Source organism: Bufo bufo, chromosome 3, assembly GCF_905171765.1.
Source record: "Bufo bufo chromosome 3, aBufBuf1.1, whole genome shotgun sequence".
NCBI classification, from domain to species: Eukaryota; Metazoa; Chordata; class Amphibia; order Anura; family Bufonidae; genus Bufo; species Bufo bufo.
In genome coordinates, this window is record NC_053391.1 from 632,397,545 (window position 1) to 632,416,938 (window position 19,394).

General features: G+C 45.6%; 1 non-coding gene across 1 annotated transcript; it reads right to left on the reverse strand.

Moving 5' to 3' along the window:
* Window positions 1-18,763: 18,763 nt before the first annotated feature.
* On the reverse strand, window positions 18,764-18,891 carry LOC120996869. The gene has a single exon (XR_005777966.1). It is a non-coding gene; the product is annotated as a U6atac minor spliceosomal RNA (small nuclear RNA).
* Between the last annotated feature and the right edge of the window lie 503 nt (window positions 18,892-19,394).

The following is a 19,394-nucleotide window of genomic DNA, read 5'->3' on the forward strand; positions in this document are numbered from 1 at the left end:
GTGGAGGAGATTTCTGTCCACCTGGAATGGCAGGAGCTTGTTTCTCCCTCAGCTGTCGGACTCTTCCCCCTCTATCTGGTCAGGTGCGGCATCTACCACAGGCTTTGCGGCCATATTTGGGGACGATTGGCTGTGGGGCGGCTGGCCTCCTGAGGTCCAGGGTCTGGAAGGATTCTCCACTACCTCAGCGCTTTTTGAGATCTATCCCATCGTAGCGGCTGCCGTGGCGTGGGGTCATTTATGGGCAAATCTGGCGGTCCGCTGCTACTCGGACAACCAAGCAACCTGCCAGATCATAAACAAAGGTCGTTCTAAATCCCTCACAATCATGAGGTTCATGCGAAGACTTACTTGGCTGGCCGCCTGCAATAATTTTTTCTTGCATTGTTTCCATGTCCCGGGGGTGTGCAATTCGGCTGCTGACAATTTGTCTCGCTTCAAATTTCAGGCTTTTCATCAGGATCTCCCATCAGCATCACCCACTGCCTCCAGCACCCCGTCTTTTCAGCAACTCATTCTGGACTAGAGGCCATCATGCGGCATAGCCAGTCTTTGTCCCACTTTTCACTATCAGTCAATACACATAGAGCATACAACAGAGCATTCACGCTATTCAACAGATTCCTGGTAGAACACAACATCACGCACCCTTTCATCATGTCGTCTGTTTTGGGATTTGCTTCTTTTTGCCACCTCAAACTAAAATTGTCATACAACACCATCAAACTGTATGTTACGGGCATTCAACATCATATGCTAATCTTGCACCCTAACTACACCAGCTTCATGGCCTCCCACCAAATCAAAACAATACTCAGAGGCATTCAGAAGACGGAACCCGCACGTCCAGCCCAAAGGCTGCCCATCAACAGTCATGTTTTCAAGGCATTATCCGACCTGCTGGACGCCACGCCTTTTGATACAAATACCAACGCGGTCATCAAAACGGCTATTTACTTAGCCTTCTACGGGTTCCTGAGGCCCGGGGAATTCACTACCACCTCCACATCCCAAACCTCATCTTGTCTCCTTGTCTCCCACTTATCTAAACACCGGGATCATTACATCCTGACCTTACCTCACTCCAAGAGTAGTCAGCATTCACCTGTCAACATCTCATATTACCCCACGCACAACAGATGGTGTCCGGTGAGGGTGCTGGACTCCTACCATCAGCTTCACGGGTTCCTACCCTCTCAACCGCTACTTCAACTTCATGGATCGGTGCTCACCACGACCACCTTCATGATCCATGTCAGATCATTTCTCACCCAACTGGGCCTTAACGCTGCCAACTACTCGGGGCACTCCTTTCGCATTGGAGCTGCATCCACGGCCTCCAGTGCCAACATCCCTGCCCATGTTATCAAGGAATTGGGACGCTGGAAGTCGTCCGCTTACACACGGTACATTCCCAATCCAGCGCAAGAGTTAAGAATGGCTTTCCAAAGCATGTCGGGTTGAGCTGGTTACGTGTTTTATTGGTTACAAATAAACTGGTTTATTTCCATTTTTGCCCTCTTCTTTCTTAGGCCTACCTCATCCTCGGTTTCGGCACACCACAACCGACTGCATTTCTTTCCCTGTATCCCAGGGCTCTTCTCTGTACTACCGTAAGCACCTAACACAAGTATTAAGGCATTTGCCTGGATTTGTGGGAGGGGCTGAGGTCCGCCTCCAGCCTATTTAGGGCACCCCCCTTACCTGGCTCCTGCACCGTCTGAGGTCTGAGCTTTGTCCCTCCCACCACTCCACTCATTTACAACTCATTTCTTTTATGTCTTTTCCTTGGGTGGGCCCTCTTCTTTCTTAGGCCTACCTCATCCTCGGTTTCGGCACACCACAACCGACTGCATTTCTTTCCCTGTATCCCAGGGCTCTTCTCTGTACTACCGTAAGCACCTAACACAAATATATATATATATATTTATATGTACACATACTAAGGCTACATTCACACGTCCGTGGTGTGTTGCGGACCCAAAATGCGGAGCTGCGGACCCAAAATCGGGGCCGCGCTCCGGAATTGCGGCTGCAGACAGCACACTGTGTGCTGTCCGCATCCATTCCGTCCCCATAGAGAATGAATGGGTCCGCACCCTTTCCGCAAAATTGCTGAAAGGATGCGGACCCATTTTGCGGACGTGTGAATGGAGCCTTAGGCTCCATTCACACATCCGCAATTCCATTCCGCATTTTGTGGAACGGAATTGAGGACCCATACATTTCTATGGGGCCGCACAACGTGCGGCCCCGATCCGGAATTGCGGACCCGCACTTCCGGGTCTGCAATTCTGATCCTGAAAAAAATAAAACGTGTCCTATTCTTGTCCGCAATAGCGGACAAGAATAGGCATATTCTCTTAGTGCCGGCAATGTGCGGTCCGCAAAATGCGGAACGCACATTGCCGCTGTCCGTGTTTTGCGGATCCGTGGATCCGCAAAACACACACGGATGTGTGAATGGACCCTTAGACATAAATACATACACACACATACATATAGATACATACACATATATACATATATATACACATACGGTCAATGCCCATGCATTGCGGACCGCAATTTATATACACATAAATATATTAAACACGTGTGTTATATTTTGTGTATAAATAAATGTGTGTGTATATATATATATATTTATATATATATTTATATATATATATATATATATATATATATATATATAAAAAGCAAAACAACAGCACTCTCATTAGATGAAAATAGAAAAAAGATTATTCACCCATGTGGACGCGATGTTTGTACACTGCTCAAAAAAATAAAGGGAACACTTAAACAACAAAATGTAACTCCAAGTCAATCACACTTCTGTGAAATCAAACTGTCCACTTAGGAAGCAACACTGAGTGACAATCAATTTCACATGCTGTTGTGCAAATGGGATAGACAACAGGTGGAAATTATAGGCAATTAGCAAGACACCACCAATAAAGGAGTGGTTCTGCAGGTGGTGACCTGACCACTTCTCAAAACCAATACAAGATATATGGATCTATAAGTATCAAATCACAACTCAAGCAATAAAGTTTTATACAAAATCACAGATCTTTTTATTGGTACAAAAAATAGAGTTGTGACCACTGGCCACACAGACATTTAAGAACACTTAAAATGCCATACAGACCGCAGATATGTGGTAGTTACAATAATTGTGCGTAAAGTGCAAGTGCTAAAATTACTTTACAGCAAAGGAGATTGGTCAATGCCCAACACCGAGTTAAGTCCTGTCTATACCATGTAGCAAACGGTAAACATTAAACCATAGACTAAAAAGGACCTATTACTCACATCGGTGACTCTAAACAAATAATGACATGAATGAGGAAGCATACTGACCACAATCTCTACCACGGCACTGACAGTCTGTGCCCCGACGCGCGTTTCGCCGTCAGCTTTTTCAAGGGGTAAATTACCCCTTGAAAAAGCTGACGGCGAAACGCGCGTCGGGGCACAGACTGTCAGTGCCGTGGTAGAGATTGTGGTCAGTATGCTTCCTCATTCATGTCATTATTTGTTTAGAGTCACCGATGTGAGTAATAGGTCCTTTTTAGTCTATGGTTTAATGTTTACCGTTTGCTACATGGTATAGACAGGACTTAACTCGGTGTTGGGCATTGACCAATCTCCTTTGCTGTAAAGTAATTTTAGCACTTGCACTTTACGCACAATTATTGTAACTACCACATATCTGCGGTCTGTATGGCATTTTAAGTGTTCTTAAATGTCTGTGTGGCCAGTGGTCACAACTCTATTTTTTGTACCAATAAAAAGATCTGTGATTTTGTATAAAACTTTATTGCTTGAGTTGTGATTTGATACTTATAGATCCATATATCTTGTATTGGTTTTGTAATGAATGATTATGGATCATTTACTTATCTGAAATAAGGAAACAGTATTGGTTTATCTGACCACTTCTCAGTTCCTATGCTCTCTGGCTGATGTTTTGGTCACTTTTGAATGCTTTCACTCTAGTGGTAGCATGAGACGGAGTCTACAACCCACACAAGTGGCTCAGGTAGTGCAGCTTATCCAGGATGGCACATCAATGCGAGCTGTGGCAAGAAGGTTTGCTGTGTCTGTCAGCGTAGTGTCCAGAGCATGGAGGCGCTACCAGGAGACAGGCCAGTACATCAGGAGACATGGAGGAGGCCGTAGGATGGCAACAACCCAGCAGCAGGACCGCTACCTCCGGCTTTGTGCAAGGAGGAACAGGAGGAGCACTGCCAGAGCCCTGCAAAATGACCTCCAGCAGGCCACAAATGTGCATGTGTCTGCTCAAACGGTCAGAAACAGACTCCATGAGGGTGATATGAGGGCCCGACGTCCACAGGTGGGGGTTGGGCTTACAGCCCAACACCGTGCAGGACGTTTGGCATTTGCCAGAGAACACCAAGATTGGCAAATTCGCCACTGGCGCCCTGTGCTCTTCACAGATGAATGCAGGTTCACACTGAGCACATGTGACAGACGTGACAGAGTCTGGAGACGCCGTGGAGAACGTTCTGCTGCCTGCAACATCCTCTAGCATGACCGGTTTGGCATTAAGTCAGTAATGGTGTGGGGTGGCATTTCTTTGGAGGGCCGCACAGCCCTCCATGTGCTCGCCAGAGGTAGCCTGACTGCCATTAGGTACCGAGATGAGATCCTCAGACCCCTTGTGAGACCATATGCTGGTGCGGTTGGCCCTGGGTTCCTCCTAATGCAAGACAATGCTAGACCTCATGTGGCTGGAGTGTGTCAGCAGTTCCTGGAAGACGAAGGCATTGATGCTATGGACTGGCCCGCCCGTTCCCCAGACCTGAATCCAATTGAGCACATCTGGGACATCACGTCTCGCTCTATCCACCAACGTCACGTTGCACCACAGACTGTCCAGGCGTTGGCAGATGCTTTAGTCCAGGTCTGGGAGGAGATCCCTCAGGAGACCGTCCGCCACCTCATCAGGAGCATGCACAGGCGTTGTAGGGAGGTCATACAGGCACGTGGAGGCCACACACACTACTGAGCCTCATTTTGACTTGTTTTAAGGACATTACATCAAAGTTGGATCAGCCTGTAGTGTGTTTTTCCACTTTAATTTTGAGGGTGACTCCAAATCCAGACCTCCATGGGTTAAAAAAATTTGATTTCCATTTTTTTTTTGTGTGATTTTGTTGTCAGCACATTCAACTATGTAAAGAACAAAGTATTTCAGAAGAATATTTAATTAATTCAGATCTAGGATGTGTTATTTTTGTGTTCCCTTTATTTTTTTGAGCAGTGTATATATATAATCCAAAAAGCAGGCAGCACTCCAAGGTAAAGGTGTGTATGTATATATATATATATATATACACACACACACACAAAATCATAGTTCCTGGCTAGATGTCCTGCTTTCCCTTTTGGTTGCAGGGGGCGTGGCCTAACGGAACCGGTGGGCGTGGTTTAACGGGTGGGCTGTGTGGTGATAGTGCAGGGGGGGATGGGGATTGACTAAGTAGCTACTGCAGTAGGGACTCTGAAGATTTTTATCACAGCCAGCTTCTGACAGGAATCAGCTGTTTGTAGAGAGGGAACAAGCAGCTGATTCCTGTCAGAGTTGGAGTGGGCAGCAGGGAGCCGACCACTGACAGGAGCAGACTGCACATGTGCATGAACGAGCTTCCTCTCAAGCTCCTCCATGTCGCGTGCAGCCATGGACGAACTCAGCTGCAGGGTAGAGCAGGACTAAGGGGGAGTGGCTTATAACTGAAAGAGAAGCAGGCAGGTGGGTTTAATAAAGTATATTAGGAACTTCATTTTTTCCCTGCCTGCCACACTGTAGTGGGGAGTATTTAAAGAGTGGCCAACCCCTTTAATGAATTATATATTCATTAATTTTAACACAGTTTAGCAGCCAGAGTTGCACAGTTCTCTCTACCCTCTCCCTGCTCTTATGTCTTATGCTCTTATGATAAGTGCAGGGAAAAAAAAGGAAGTTACAACACTGAATGCTAGAGAGGTGAACATCGAACATCGGCCTGGACGGTTCACGAACGCGAACCGTAAGTTCGCGGAGGGCCCCTTTCACTTTAATGGCAGGCGAACCTGAAAAACCTTCAGCTCATATTTGCAGCCACCAAATACTTAGTAAAAGTGTACAAATAGTCCAACAATATGGACAGTGACATACTAGAGGGGGATCAATGACAAAAATTTCCAACAAAAAATATGTATCTTAATCAGGGGACATTTTTATGTGTCTTAAAGGGAAATTCTCTAAAATGTTCCCTGTTGGAGCCTAGAAAATTTTTATTTTAGGCCACGGGAGTACGGGCCTTAAAAATTAGGCATTCACCTGACATGAAAGAAATTCTGATTATGTGGCTCGAGGTACATTATGCGGTCAATGGATAAAAATTTTACTGTAGGCCACTGGACTACAGGCCCCAAACAAGAGGTATTCACTGGACAGAAAAGATCAAGTGATTATGTAGCCAGAGGTATATTACACGGTCAATGGATATCAATTTTACAGCAGGCCAGTACAAATACAGGTCAAATACATATGTTTAAAAGAACTAAAAATATAAAATTGGATTAAAAACATGGCTAACGAAATCCCCCCCTGTTGAAAAAAAAACCCTAATGATAATAGTTGAAATTTGATAACACGTGGTCGTCACTGGTGTGCAGCAGGCCAGTGTACTACAGGCCCCAAAAATTTTGTATTCAGCGTACATAAAACAACAAGGAAGTATGTGGCTGGAGGTAGATTACACTGTCATTGGATATAAATTTTCCAGCAGGCCAGTGTACTACAGGTCCTAAAAATTATGCATTTAGCGTACATAAAAGAACAAGTAAGTATGTGGCTGAAGGTTTATTACACGGTCATTGGATATCAATTTTCCAGCAGGCCAGTGTACTACAGGCCCTAAAAATTGTGCATTCAGCGTACATAAAACAACAAGGAAGTATGTGGCTGGAGGTAGATTACACAGTCATTGGATATTAATTTTCCAGCAGGCCAGTGTACTACAGGTCCCAAAAATTATGCATTCAGCGTACATTAAAGAACAAGTAAGTAAGTGGCTGAAGGAAGATTACACGGTCATTGGATATCAATTTTCCAGCAGGCCAGTGTACTACAGGCCCCAGAAATGATGCATTCAGCATACATAAAAGAACAAGTGGCTGAAGGTAGATTACATGGTCATTGGATATCAATTTTCCAGCAGGGCAGTGTACTACAGGCCCCAAAAATTATGCATTCAGTGTACATAAAAGAACAAGTAAGTAAGTGGCTGAAGGTAGATTACACGGTCATTGGATATCAATTTTCCAGCAGGCCAGTGTACTACAGGCCCCAGAAATTATGCATTCAGCATACATAAAAGAACAAGTGGCTGAAGGTAGATTACATGGTCATTGGATATCAATTTTCCAGCAGGGCAGTGTACTACAGGCCCCAAAAATTATGCATTCAGCGTACATAAAAGAACAAGTAAGTAACTGGCTGAAGGTAGATTACACGGTCATTGGATATCAATTTTCCAGCAGGCCAGTGTACTACAGGCCCCAAAAATTATGCATTCAGAGTACATAAAAGAACAAGTAAGTGGCTGAAGGTAGATTACACGGTCATTGGATATCAATTTTGCAGCAGGCCAGTGTACTACAGGCCCCAAAAATTATGCATTCAGCGTACATAAAAGAACAAGTAAGTAACTGGCTGAAGGTAGATTACACGGTCATTGGATATCAATTTTCCAGCAGGCCAGTGTACTACAGGCCCCAAAAATTATGCATTCAGAGTACATAAAAGAACAAGTAAGTGGCTGAAGGTAGATTACACGGTCATTGGATATCAATTTTGCAGCAGGCCAGTGTACTACAGGCCCCAAAAATTATGCATTTAACATACATAAAAGATCAAATAAGTAACTGGCTGAAGGTAGATTACACGGTTATTGGATATCAATTTTCCAGCAGGCCAGTGTACTACAGGCCCCAAAAATTATGCATTCAGCAACATAAAAGAACTAGTAAGTAAGTGGCTGACGGTGGATTACATGGTCATTGGATATCAATTTTCCAGAAGGGCAGTGTACTACAGGCCCCAAAAATTATGCATTCAGCATACATAAAAGAACAAGTAAGTAAGTGGCTGAAGATAGATTACATGGCCATTGGTTATCAATTTTCCAGCAGGCCAGTGTACTACAGGCCCCAAAAATTGTGCATTCAGCGTACATAAAAGAACAAGTAAGTATGTGGCTGGAGGTCTATTAGATGGTCAATGGATATCAATTTTACTAAAGGCCAGTACACATACAGGTCAAATACATACAGTCGCAAGAAAAAGTATGTGAACCCTTTGGAATAATATGTATTTCTGCACAAATTGGTCATAAAATGTGATCTGATCTTCATCTAAGTCACAACAATAGACAATCACAGTCTGCTTAAACTAATAACACACAAAGAATTAAATTTTACCATATTTTTATTGAACACACCATGTAAACATTCACAGTGCAGTTGGAAAAAGTATGTGAACCCCTAGACTAATGACATCTCCAAGGTGTTGGTTACAGCTGCCCTGCCCTATAAAAAACACACACCAGTTCTGGGATTGCTTTTCACAAGAAGCATTTCCTGATGTGAATGATGCCTTGCACAAAAGAGCTCTCAGAAGACCTACGATTAAGAATGGTTGACTTGCATAAAGCTGGAAAGGGTTAAAAAGGTATCTCCAAAACCCTTGCTGTTCATCAGTCCACGGTAAGACAAATTGTCTATAAATGGAGAAAGTTCAGCACTGCTGCTACTCTCCCTAGGAGTGGCCGTCCTGTAAAGATGACTGCAAGAGCACAGTGCAGACTGCTCAATGAGGTGAAGAAGAATCCTAGAGTGTCAGCTAAAGACTTCCAAAAGTCTCTGGCATATGCTAACATCCCTGTTAGCGAATCTACGATATGTAAAACACTAAACAAGAATGGATTTCATGGGAGGATACCACAGAGGAAGCCACTTCTGTCCAAAAAAACATTGCTGCACGTTTACAGTTTGCACAAGAGCACCTGGATGCTCCACAGCAGTACTGGCAAAATATTCTGTGGACAGATAAAACCAAAGTTGAGTTGTTTGGAAAAAACACACAACACTATGTATGGAGAAAAAGAAGCACAGCACACCAACATCAAAACCTCATCCCAATTGTGAAGTATGGTGGTGGGGGCATCATGGTTTGGAGCTGCTTTGCTGCGTCAGGGCCTGGACAGATTGCTATCATCGAAGGAAAAATGAATTCCCAAATTTATCAAGACATTTTGCAGGAGAACTTAAGGCCATCTGTCCACCAGCTGAAGCTCAACAGAAGATGGGTGTTGCAACAGGACAACGACCCAAAGCATAGAAGTAAATCAACAACAGAATGGCTTAAACAGAAGAAAATACGCCTTTTGGAGTGGCCCAGTCAGAGTCCTGACCTCAACCCGATTGAGATGCTGTGGCATGACGTCAAGAAAGCGATTCACACCAGACATCCCAAGAATATTGCTGAACTGAAACAGTTCTGTAAAAAGGAATGGTCAAGAATTACTCCTGACCGTTGTGCACGTATGATCTGCAACTACAGGAAACATTTGGTTAAAGTTATTGCTGCCAAAGGAGGTTTACCCAGTTATTAAATCCAAGGGTTCACATACTTTTTCCACCTGCACTGTGAATGTTTACATGGTGTGTTCAATAAAAACATGGTAAAATTAAATTCTTTGTGTGTTATTAGTTTAAGCAGAAATCCATATCATTCCAAAGGGTTCACATACTTTTTCTTGCAACTGTATGTTTAAAAGAACTAAAAATATAAAATTGGATTAAAAACATGGCTAACAAAATCCCCCCTGATAAAAATGATAATAGTTGAAACACGTGGTCGTCACAGGTGTCGAGTTCCTCTGAGGCCCAAAACATTAGGCATTCAATGGACAGAAAAGGCCTTTTATGCCACTATATTTACCTAAGACAGGAACCAATATTTGTTCTGGGTAGTAGCGAATATTTGTGGGCTGGCATGAGGAAATTCAATTAAACGTGGTCGTCACAGGTGTTGAATTCCTCCGAGATCCATGCCTCATTCATTTTAAAAAATGTGAGGTAGTCCACACTGTTGTGAGCTAGGCGAGTGCGCTTATCGGTCACGATCCCGCCTGCTGCGCTGAACGTCCTTTCGGACAGGACACTGGACGAGGGGCAAGCCAACAGTTCCATGGCAAACTGTTCCAGCTCTGGCCACAGGTCAAGCCTGCACACCCAGTAGTCCAGGGGTTCCTCGCTTCTCAGAGCGTCCACATCGGCCGTTAACCTGATGTATTCGGACACCTGTCGGTCTAGGCGTTCCATGAGGCTGGATCCGGAGGGCGGCTGTCGATGGGTTTGCTGCATATCCGAAGTGACCAACACATCTTCAAACTGCCCTCTTCTTGCATGCGCTGTTGGATAGGTACCCATAACTGTTTCTCTGTGAGTGGAAATTCCTCTGCCAGCGCCCGCCAAATCAAAATACAGCATTTTTATCGAAGCAAGGCCTGGAAGTGCTGCATTCTGACAGCCCTCTGTGATGGTGGTAACATGTCTGCCATTTCATGTTTGTACCGGGGGTCTAAGTACGTTGCCACCCAGTACTGGTCCTTGCCCTTTATGCTTTTTATACGGGGGTCTCTCTTCAAACACTGGAGCATGAAGGCCCCCATTTTCACTAAACTGGAAGCGGTGGAGTGGCCTGGCTCCTGCTCATTGTCCAGGATAATGCCATCCTTAGTCTCCTCTCCCCAGCCACAACACCAGAAACGTTTAAAGCATGTTCTTCTTGCTCCTCCTCCACCCCGGCACCATCCTCCTCTGACTCCTCTTCAGACTCCTATTGACTTGTCTCAGATGGAGTTAGCCCCCACTGGGAATTCATCCAGCATTGCAACTTCCTCATCTTCCTGCTCCTCGACGGCTTGATCAATGACATGACGCAATGCACGCTCCAAAAAAGGTACTATGTCACTGATGGCGCAATGGCTGCGACTGACCAGTTTGGTGATCTCATCAAATGGCTGCAGAAGTCTGCTTGTGTCGCACCACTGGCGCTGTGAAAAAAAACTAAGCTCCCAGAACCTGTCCTGCCGCAGAGTTCGTACAGGTAGTCGTTAAAGGCACGTTTCTGCTAGAGCAGCCTATCAAGCATATACAAGGTGGAGTTCCATCGCATCGGGCAGTCATAAATCAGACGTCTGACGAGCAGGTGCCACCGCCGCTGAACGTCAGCAAGGCGAGCCGTGGCCGTATAAGATCTTCTAAAATGGCCAGAGATTTTCCTGGCCTGCTGCAAGATGTCCTGGACCCCAGGGTATTTGGCAACGAATCACTGCACGACTAAGTTCAGGACATGTGCGATGCATGGCACGTGTGTCAATTTGCCCTGTATTAGCGCGCTCAGCAGATTGGCACTGTTGTCGCACACCACTTTACCAACTGTCAAATTGAGCTGGATTAGCCACTGATCATTCTGTGACCACAAAGCTGAAAGGAGTGCAGGACCACTGTGACTCTTGGCTACCAGGCACAACAGCTGCAGCACAACATGGCAACATCCCACCTGGCACGTCGAATAGGTTCTGGTGAGTTTAGGGGCGCAGCGGAAGAGGCGGTAGCAGTGGAAAAGGAGGAGTCAGCCGAGGGGGAGACGGAGGATGGAGTAGTAGGATGAGAAGAAGAGGCAGGCCTGCATGCAATCCGCGGTGGTAACACCAAATCCACACGGGTGCCACAGGTTGCATGCTTGACGGTCGTCAGAAGGTTCACCCAGTCGGCAGTAAAAGTTATGTACCTTCCCTGCCCCTGTTTGCTAGACCACGTGTCTGTGGTCAGATTATCTTGGCACCGACACTGTGTGCCAGAGATACATTAATTTGCCGCTAAACGTGGCCATATAGCTCCGGGATGCCCTTCTGGGAGAAATATTTCCTTCCGGGTACCTTCCATTGCGGTGTGCCAATGGCCACATATTTTCAAAAGGCCTCCGAGTCCACCGGGTTAGCAGTTCCGACAAGCCATCGGTCAGCTGAGGGTTATCCGGCGTCATCATCTTTTTTCACTGGAACATTTGGGCCACGGAAGACTGCCTTTTTCCAGATGAACGGGACGACGGCACAGTGAAAGGTGGAGTGGAGGACAAATGGGAGGAGAGAGGAGAAGGGGAAGGAGAAGAGGCAGGACGTGGAGCACTAGGAGTGTCTTTGTGGGTTCTGACGATGTTTCTCCCACTGGGCTCGGTGATTGGGAGGCCAGGTGCCTTCTTAAGGCGGTCGTCCCTAGGTGAGTGTTGGGCTTACTGCGACTTATGCGTTGACAGCGCAGGCTGCCAATGGCAACACTATTGTAATCAGCGGACACGTTAAAAAAAGCCCACACTGCGGAGCCATGTGCCGGCATCCTGGGTGCGCCAGATGTGACCCTGCATGGTGGATGGCTCGTTCCTAAACCGCGCTGCACTACCCAACTGCACTATATAGAAAGTATATAATTAGTATATAACACCCCTGCTTCAATCAGTTTTTTGGGGGGGCAACTGGTATATCACACCAGTAGAAATTATTTGTTCCAATGGCGTTTGTTACTATCTGTAGCTGCAGTAACGCAGCAAAACCGCAAACCAATGTTGCACTACCCAAATGCACTATATAGAAAGTATATTATTGGTATATAACACCCCTGCTTCAATCAGTTTTTTTGTAAGGCAACTGGTATATCGCACCAGTAGAAATTATTTGTTCCAATGGCTTTTGTCACTATCTGTAGATGAGCTAACGCAGCTAAATCGCAAACAAATGCTGCACTACCTAAATGCACTATATAGAAAGTATATTATTGGTATATAACACCCCTGCTTCAATCGTTTTTTTGGGGGGGGTAACTAGTATATCACACCAGTTGAAATTATTTGTTCCAATAGCGTTTGGCACTCTGTGTAGCTGCAGTATCGCGGAAGAACCGCACACAACTGCTGCACAATACAAATGCACTATAATATACTATCTATGTTAGAAAGTATATTATAAGTATATTACACCCCTCAGTAAGTCACACCTCTCGATAGCACACCTATACCAGTCCTTAAAAGGACTTGTGTGGCCCTATTAGCTAGCGTTTGGTGTCCCTTACAGTCTGTCCTTGTTCGACACATAAATCCAGCTCCAGCAATTCATATAACCCTTAAAATTAATAGACTTTAATTATATCTCCTTAAAATAAATGGATTAATAGACACACAGAACAATAATCACTGAAGATCAACTCCACAGATAATTCCACAGCAGGCAGCTATAAAGATATCCTGGAGAGTGGGGAGAACTGTCCCTATTAACTCCCCCTGGTCTATTACTCAGCCCAGGGATGGCCCCTGATGGTGGGGACTCCGTGTCCTCGAACCTGGACTGATAAGATTCTAAAACAGCCCTAGCACAGTGGTAGGGGTTAAATAGGTGCCTGTAAGTGGAAGATAGGATATGAAAAAAGACAAACAATACATACACCCTCCCCTAAAGAGATAGGGTCAATTGATGGACTATGTATAAGGCCCTAGTGCTGTGATAAAACAGCTTGTTCCACACAGCAGCCTCTCCCTATACTGGCAGAAGACTGAATGTAAAATGACGGCCAGATGAGGTTTATTTATAAGGTAGGGGGTATGTCCATGTGCTGAAAAGTTTCAATTGGCTGTCCTGTACCACCTAATGGATGTGTCATGGGTCAAAGTTCTTCACAATGTAAATGAATATGGCGCCGGCGGACATCTGCATATGTTCGCCCGTTCGGCGAACCACGAACTAGCAAAGTTCGCCGCGAAACGACCGCCGGGCGAACCGCAAGGCCATCTCTACTGCTTAGGATGCTTCTCCTTTACTGGACAAAAAAGTCTTGCATGCAGGACTTTTTTGTCCGGTCTTTTTGACAAAATCTGTGACAGTGGCCCGAACTCAGATGTGAATGAATAATATTAGCTAAAAGTATAACATAAGATGAACATTTAACACATAAATATAATGCCAGAACCAAGATCACTACATAAACACAGCACCAGAACCAAGTTCATTACATAAATACAACAACAGGACCATGTGCAGTACATATATACATCACCAGATTTTAAAACTTCAATACAGTTACCATTTGAGTAGTCAGGTCAGCCCTTGCCATATAAGCTTGTCTGGCGTGAAACTACAGCTCCCATTATGGCCTGAACACTAAAGGGATGCTGGGAGTTGTTGTTCCACAAAACCGCATGCTACCACCCATCATCAGTTGTAGATCATCCATGTGACTACAGCACTCATCATGCACAGTCAGTAGCAGAATGATCATTTCCATTTAGTGACTTACAGGTGACGTCTCCTTCTGAGCTCTTCTCTATCTGGTTCAGACCACCATGATGAGATCTCCCAGCCACAATTCGGCTCTACAGATTTTGCCGAGAAGATGTCTTCAGCTTCTCTCTTTACTTCACATTGGCACCCTGCATATTAACACAAACTCATCTTAGTGTCACACACTGTGCCCTGAATATAAAAGCAGCATTATTGCTACACACAAGGCCTCCAATGGTAGTGCCACATACACTGTGCCCTATGTATATACACACTCTGTGCCCTCTGTAAATAGTGCCACACACTCTATACCCTCTGCATATAGTGGGATATACTCTGTACCCTTTGTATATAGTGCCATATTATCTGTGCCCTCTGTATATAGTGTCACATGCTCTGTGCCCTCTGTAAATAGTGCCATACGCCCGGTGCCCTCTGTTTATAGTGCCACACATAGTGCCGCTAATGCTAGTGTCACATACTCTGTGCCCCCATTATATAATACCACATGCTTGGTGGCCCTCATCAATAATGGCACTTATACTGTATGTGCCCCTTTTATGTACAGCACCTCTTATATGTGCCCCCTGTATGTATAGTGTATTTTATATGTGTCCCCTTTATGTATAGCACATCAGCAATCAGCCTTTTTATTCTTCTGCTCTGTTAAAGAAGCAGAAGAAGGGAAAGGACAGTTTTGGCACATAACTGAGCCGAACGGAGCCTACGGACCTCATGGACCATGGGTGGCCAACCTTACAGACACAAAGAGCCAAAAAAAACAAACGTATGACTGCTAGAAGCCACAAGCTATACATTTACACAAATATGTGTGCACACGACAGTATTACTGCAATTAAGTTTTTAAACATTTAAGGCTTTCACACTAGCGTTCGGGGCTCCGCTCGTGACCTCCGTTTGAAGGGGCTCACAAGCTGCCCCGAACCCATCCGTACTGCCCCAATGCATTCTGAGTGGATGCGGATCCGCTCAGAATGCATCAGTCTGGCAGCGTTCAGCCTCCGCTCCGCTCAGCAAGCGGATACCTGAACGCTGCTTGCAGCGTTCGGGTGTCCGCCTGGCCGTGCGGAGGCAAGCGGATCCGTCCAGACTTACAATGTAAGTCAATGGGGACGGATCCGTTTGAAGATGACACAATATGGCTCAATTTTCAAACGGATCCGTCCCCCATTGACTTTCAATGTAAAGTCAAGACGGATCCATCTGAACTACTTTCACACTTAGAATTTTTTCTTAGCTATAATGCAGATGGATCCGTTCTGAACGGATACAAACGTCTGCATTATATGAGCGGATCCGTCTGTGCAGACAGCAGGCGGATCTGCTCTGAACGCTAGTGTGAAAGTAGCCTAAAAGTGTATTTATACCACCTTTCCTACCTGTAATGTAGACAGCTTTAGTGAGACTTCTGGCAATCTTTGTTTTTCACAATGTGTTTCAACGCTCAGATGACCTCCCCATGCTCAGAAGACACCTTCATGCTCAGATGACCGCCCCATGCTCAGAAGACACCTTCATGCTCAGATGACCGCCCCATGCTCAGAAGACACCTTCATGCTCAGATGACCGCCCCATGCTCAGAAGACACCTTCATGCACAGATGACGCCCCATGCACAGATGACCGCTCCATGCTCAGACGACTGCCCCATGCTCAGATTACACCCCCATGCTCAGATGACTGCTCCATGCAAAGATGACTGCCCAACGCTCAGATGACCTCCCCATGCTCAGAAGACACCTTCATGCTCAGATGACCGCCCCATGCTCAGATGACCGCCCCATGCACAGATGACGCGCCATGCCCAGCACATTTTGAATATAAAAATGGTGAATTACTATTGATGCCCAGCACACCGAGCGTTTGACCATCAAAATGGTGGATTATTAATCTCTGTATCATACAGGGATTAATAATCACCATTTTGATGTTCAAAAACTTGGTGTGCTCGGCTAGGCACCTGTGAAGAGAAGGATTAATAAAAATCCACCATTTTGATATTCTAACTAACACTTGGTGTGCAATTAATAATTCACCATTTTGATGGTCAAACACACTTGGTGTGCTGGGCAGTGGTCCCTGTGAAAAAAAAGGCAGAGCAGCAGTGGCGAGAGACTGAGGCCAGCAGCAGCCATTCCAGTCAGATTAGAGCCAAAGCTGCAGAGTGGCTGTAATCTGACCAAAATGGCTGCTGCTGGCCTCAGTGAGTCTCTTTGCCACTGCTGCTCTGATTGAGTGCCCACTGCCATGCCCTGCTGCCCATCATTAACATTCAGTAAAATTTACTATGGAGGGAGCTTTGGCTGCTGCTCACTCTGGTTGCTGCGCCACTTCAAGTGAATGGGTCCGCGATCCGCTGCGGCTGCCCCATGGACTGTGCTCGTGTATACGGAAACGGGCAGCACACGCCAGTGTGAAAGAGCTCTTAGGGTTAGGGACAGTATTAGGGTCAATGTTAGGGGTCAGTATTAGGGTTAGACGTCAATACTAGGGTTATGGGTCAGTATTAGGGTTAGGGGTCAGTACTTGGGTTAAAGGTCAGTTTTAGGGTCAGGGGCCAGTATTAGGGTTAGGGCACATAGAGAGAATAGGGGAGGGCAGTCTATGCTCACCTGTCCCAGTGCAGCTCCACGATGCAGCGATGCAGACCCGGCCTCTTCTGGTGGCTCTGTTCCTGTGTTAAACATCACAGGTGGCATAAGTCATCGCACTGCCACATTACATCGATTCGTCAGGAATAGTGGGGCAGGGAACCAGTGGTTCCCCTGTCCCACCAGCACTGCTGCATGGTCAATTGTATTTGTGTCCACATCTGTTTCCACATAATTGAGTTCAGGGGCTGCACAGAAACCGGCTAGCCCTCAAAATCTACCGGCCCAGGGGCATGTGCCCCCCTACCCCCAGCCAAGCCAGTCCTTGCTTATACATCTGGCTGGCAGCCACAGGTGCCCTACTGAATTCAACTGTATTGCCATCTTCACGACAGCAATGCAGTTGAATACTGTAGCACGGGCGGCAGTATTTTGTGCTGCACTGTGGTATTTGACTTTGCTGGGGCGGCATTTAGTGCTGCACTAGGGTATTGCTGACCCTGCCTCCTTTCAATTTTAACCCTCCTACAACATTGGGGCCACTGTTAGTTTTTTTTTTTCCAGGGCCAATTTAAGTACCCAGTCCTCATGCAGTACATTGTAGATCTGCAGTCATCGCTTATGCCGAGAAGACTTGCTATTTTAATGCATTCTCCCTGCTCCATGTTTACATCCTCTTCATATAATGGGATTTTCATCGGTTTTTTGAAAAGATGTAGAGAGAACTAAATCCTATTAAAGGAGCTGCAGTGAACAACTCATACTGGCCTGTGTTTGGACTTTTAAGCTATTTTTTATTTTTTTTCAAATTTAGGTTTTATTGAGATTTTTCGGTACAACCAAAATAGAGACATATGCAAATTCAAAAAGTGTGAACAGTTCAAACATGATGTCCACAGAACTGTGTTGGGTATACACCCATCATCACATAGTATAGCTCATGGGAGAATATGAGTTAGACATATCTAAATGGACATGTAAAATTTCAGTAACATATAGACAGACAAGACATTGGACAAGGGAGTAGGGGGGAGGAAAGGAGGGGGAAAGGTACAATTTCTACTGAAGCGGTTAAGCCTGCGCATCACGAAATGTGGCTGAAGAGCGAAAGACTTCCCAGGGGCCCCAAATCTGCACATATCGTGCGGTGTCTGCGGGCGTAATACTAACGAGATCTTCCAACCTCTGATACAGAGCAATTTCGTCAAACCACTCCTCAGGCGAAGGGTGAGAAGGGGATTTCCAATGCCTGGGAATCACCGCCTTTGCTGCCTGAATCATATATTTTAGGAGGGATTTCTTATATGCCGGGACATTCAGGACACTGTCGAATAATAAAAGAGCTTCTGGGGAGTTTTGGACAGGGACACCTGTGACCTCTTTAATTATTCTATGAACGAAGTTCCAGAAGGGCCGTAAGCCGCTACAGTTCCACCACACATGGATCATCGTGCCTTCCTCTTTAAGACATCTCCAACAACGGTCCGATACCGCCGGGAACCATTTGTGGAGTAGCGCTGGTACTCTGTACCATCTAGATATAATTTTGTAGCTCGTTTCCTGAGCTTTGGCCGAAACCGTTGATTTGTGTGCTAGAAGGAAGCATCTGTTCCACTGGGCTGGGGTATATTGATTCCCCAAATCCCGCTCCCAGGCTTGACAATATGGGGGAAGGCACGAGGATCGCTGGTGTATCAGTAGTTTGTACACTGAGGATATGGGGTGTAAGGTCGCTGAGAAGGAGACAAAAAACTGGTTAGAGATGCCACGAGGTAGGTGGCAATGCCTTAACCGTATGTGTGTTGTGAAGGCCGAGGGCCTCTTCCATCCTTGTCAAGGGGAGTGCTAATCTTCTCTCCTTTCATACAACACTTAAGCTATTTTTTATGCGTGTTTTGTAGATTATTACATCAAATTTTGACTGGGCTTCAAATGTTCCTAGTCATGAAGTATCAAGTGGAACCCATGTGGAAGGGGTAATGCACTGACTGAATTCAGCTGGGATGGGACTCTATACAAGTACACTGTGTCCAAGTCATAAACTGATGATAATGTGGGGTCAGATCTGAAGGACATCATCGGTCTACAGAACAGAGCAGCTCTGTGTTGTGGCTGTAGACCACTCTCCATCATGTCCATATGCCCTAATAGGGCTTATGGGCACGAGTGGTCTTCATGAGAAAAAATGGCTTTGAAGATAGTCTGTCACTTCCCCAAGAACTATTAAGTGCCGCACTACATGTAAACTACTACTGCTGGTGACTTCACCTGCTTGCATTCTCTCTGTTATGAGCACAAGCTCAGGAGTCTTGTCAATGTAGTTCAGTGACACTTTGTGGCACAATGGGGCAATGAGGAAGAGGGGGCATGTAGTA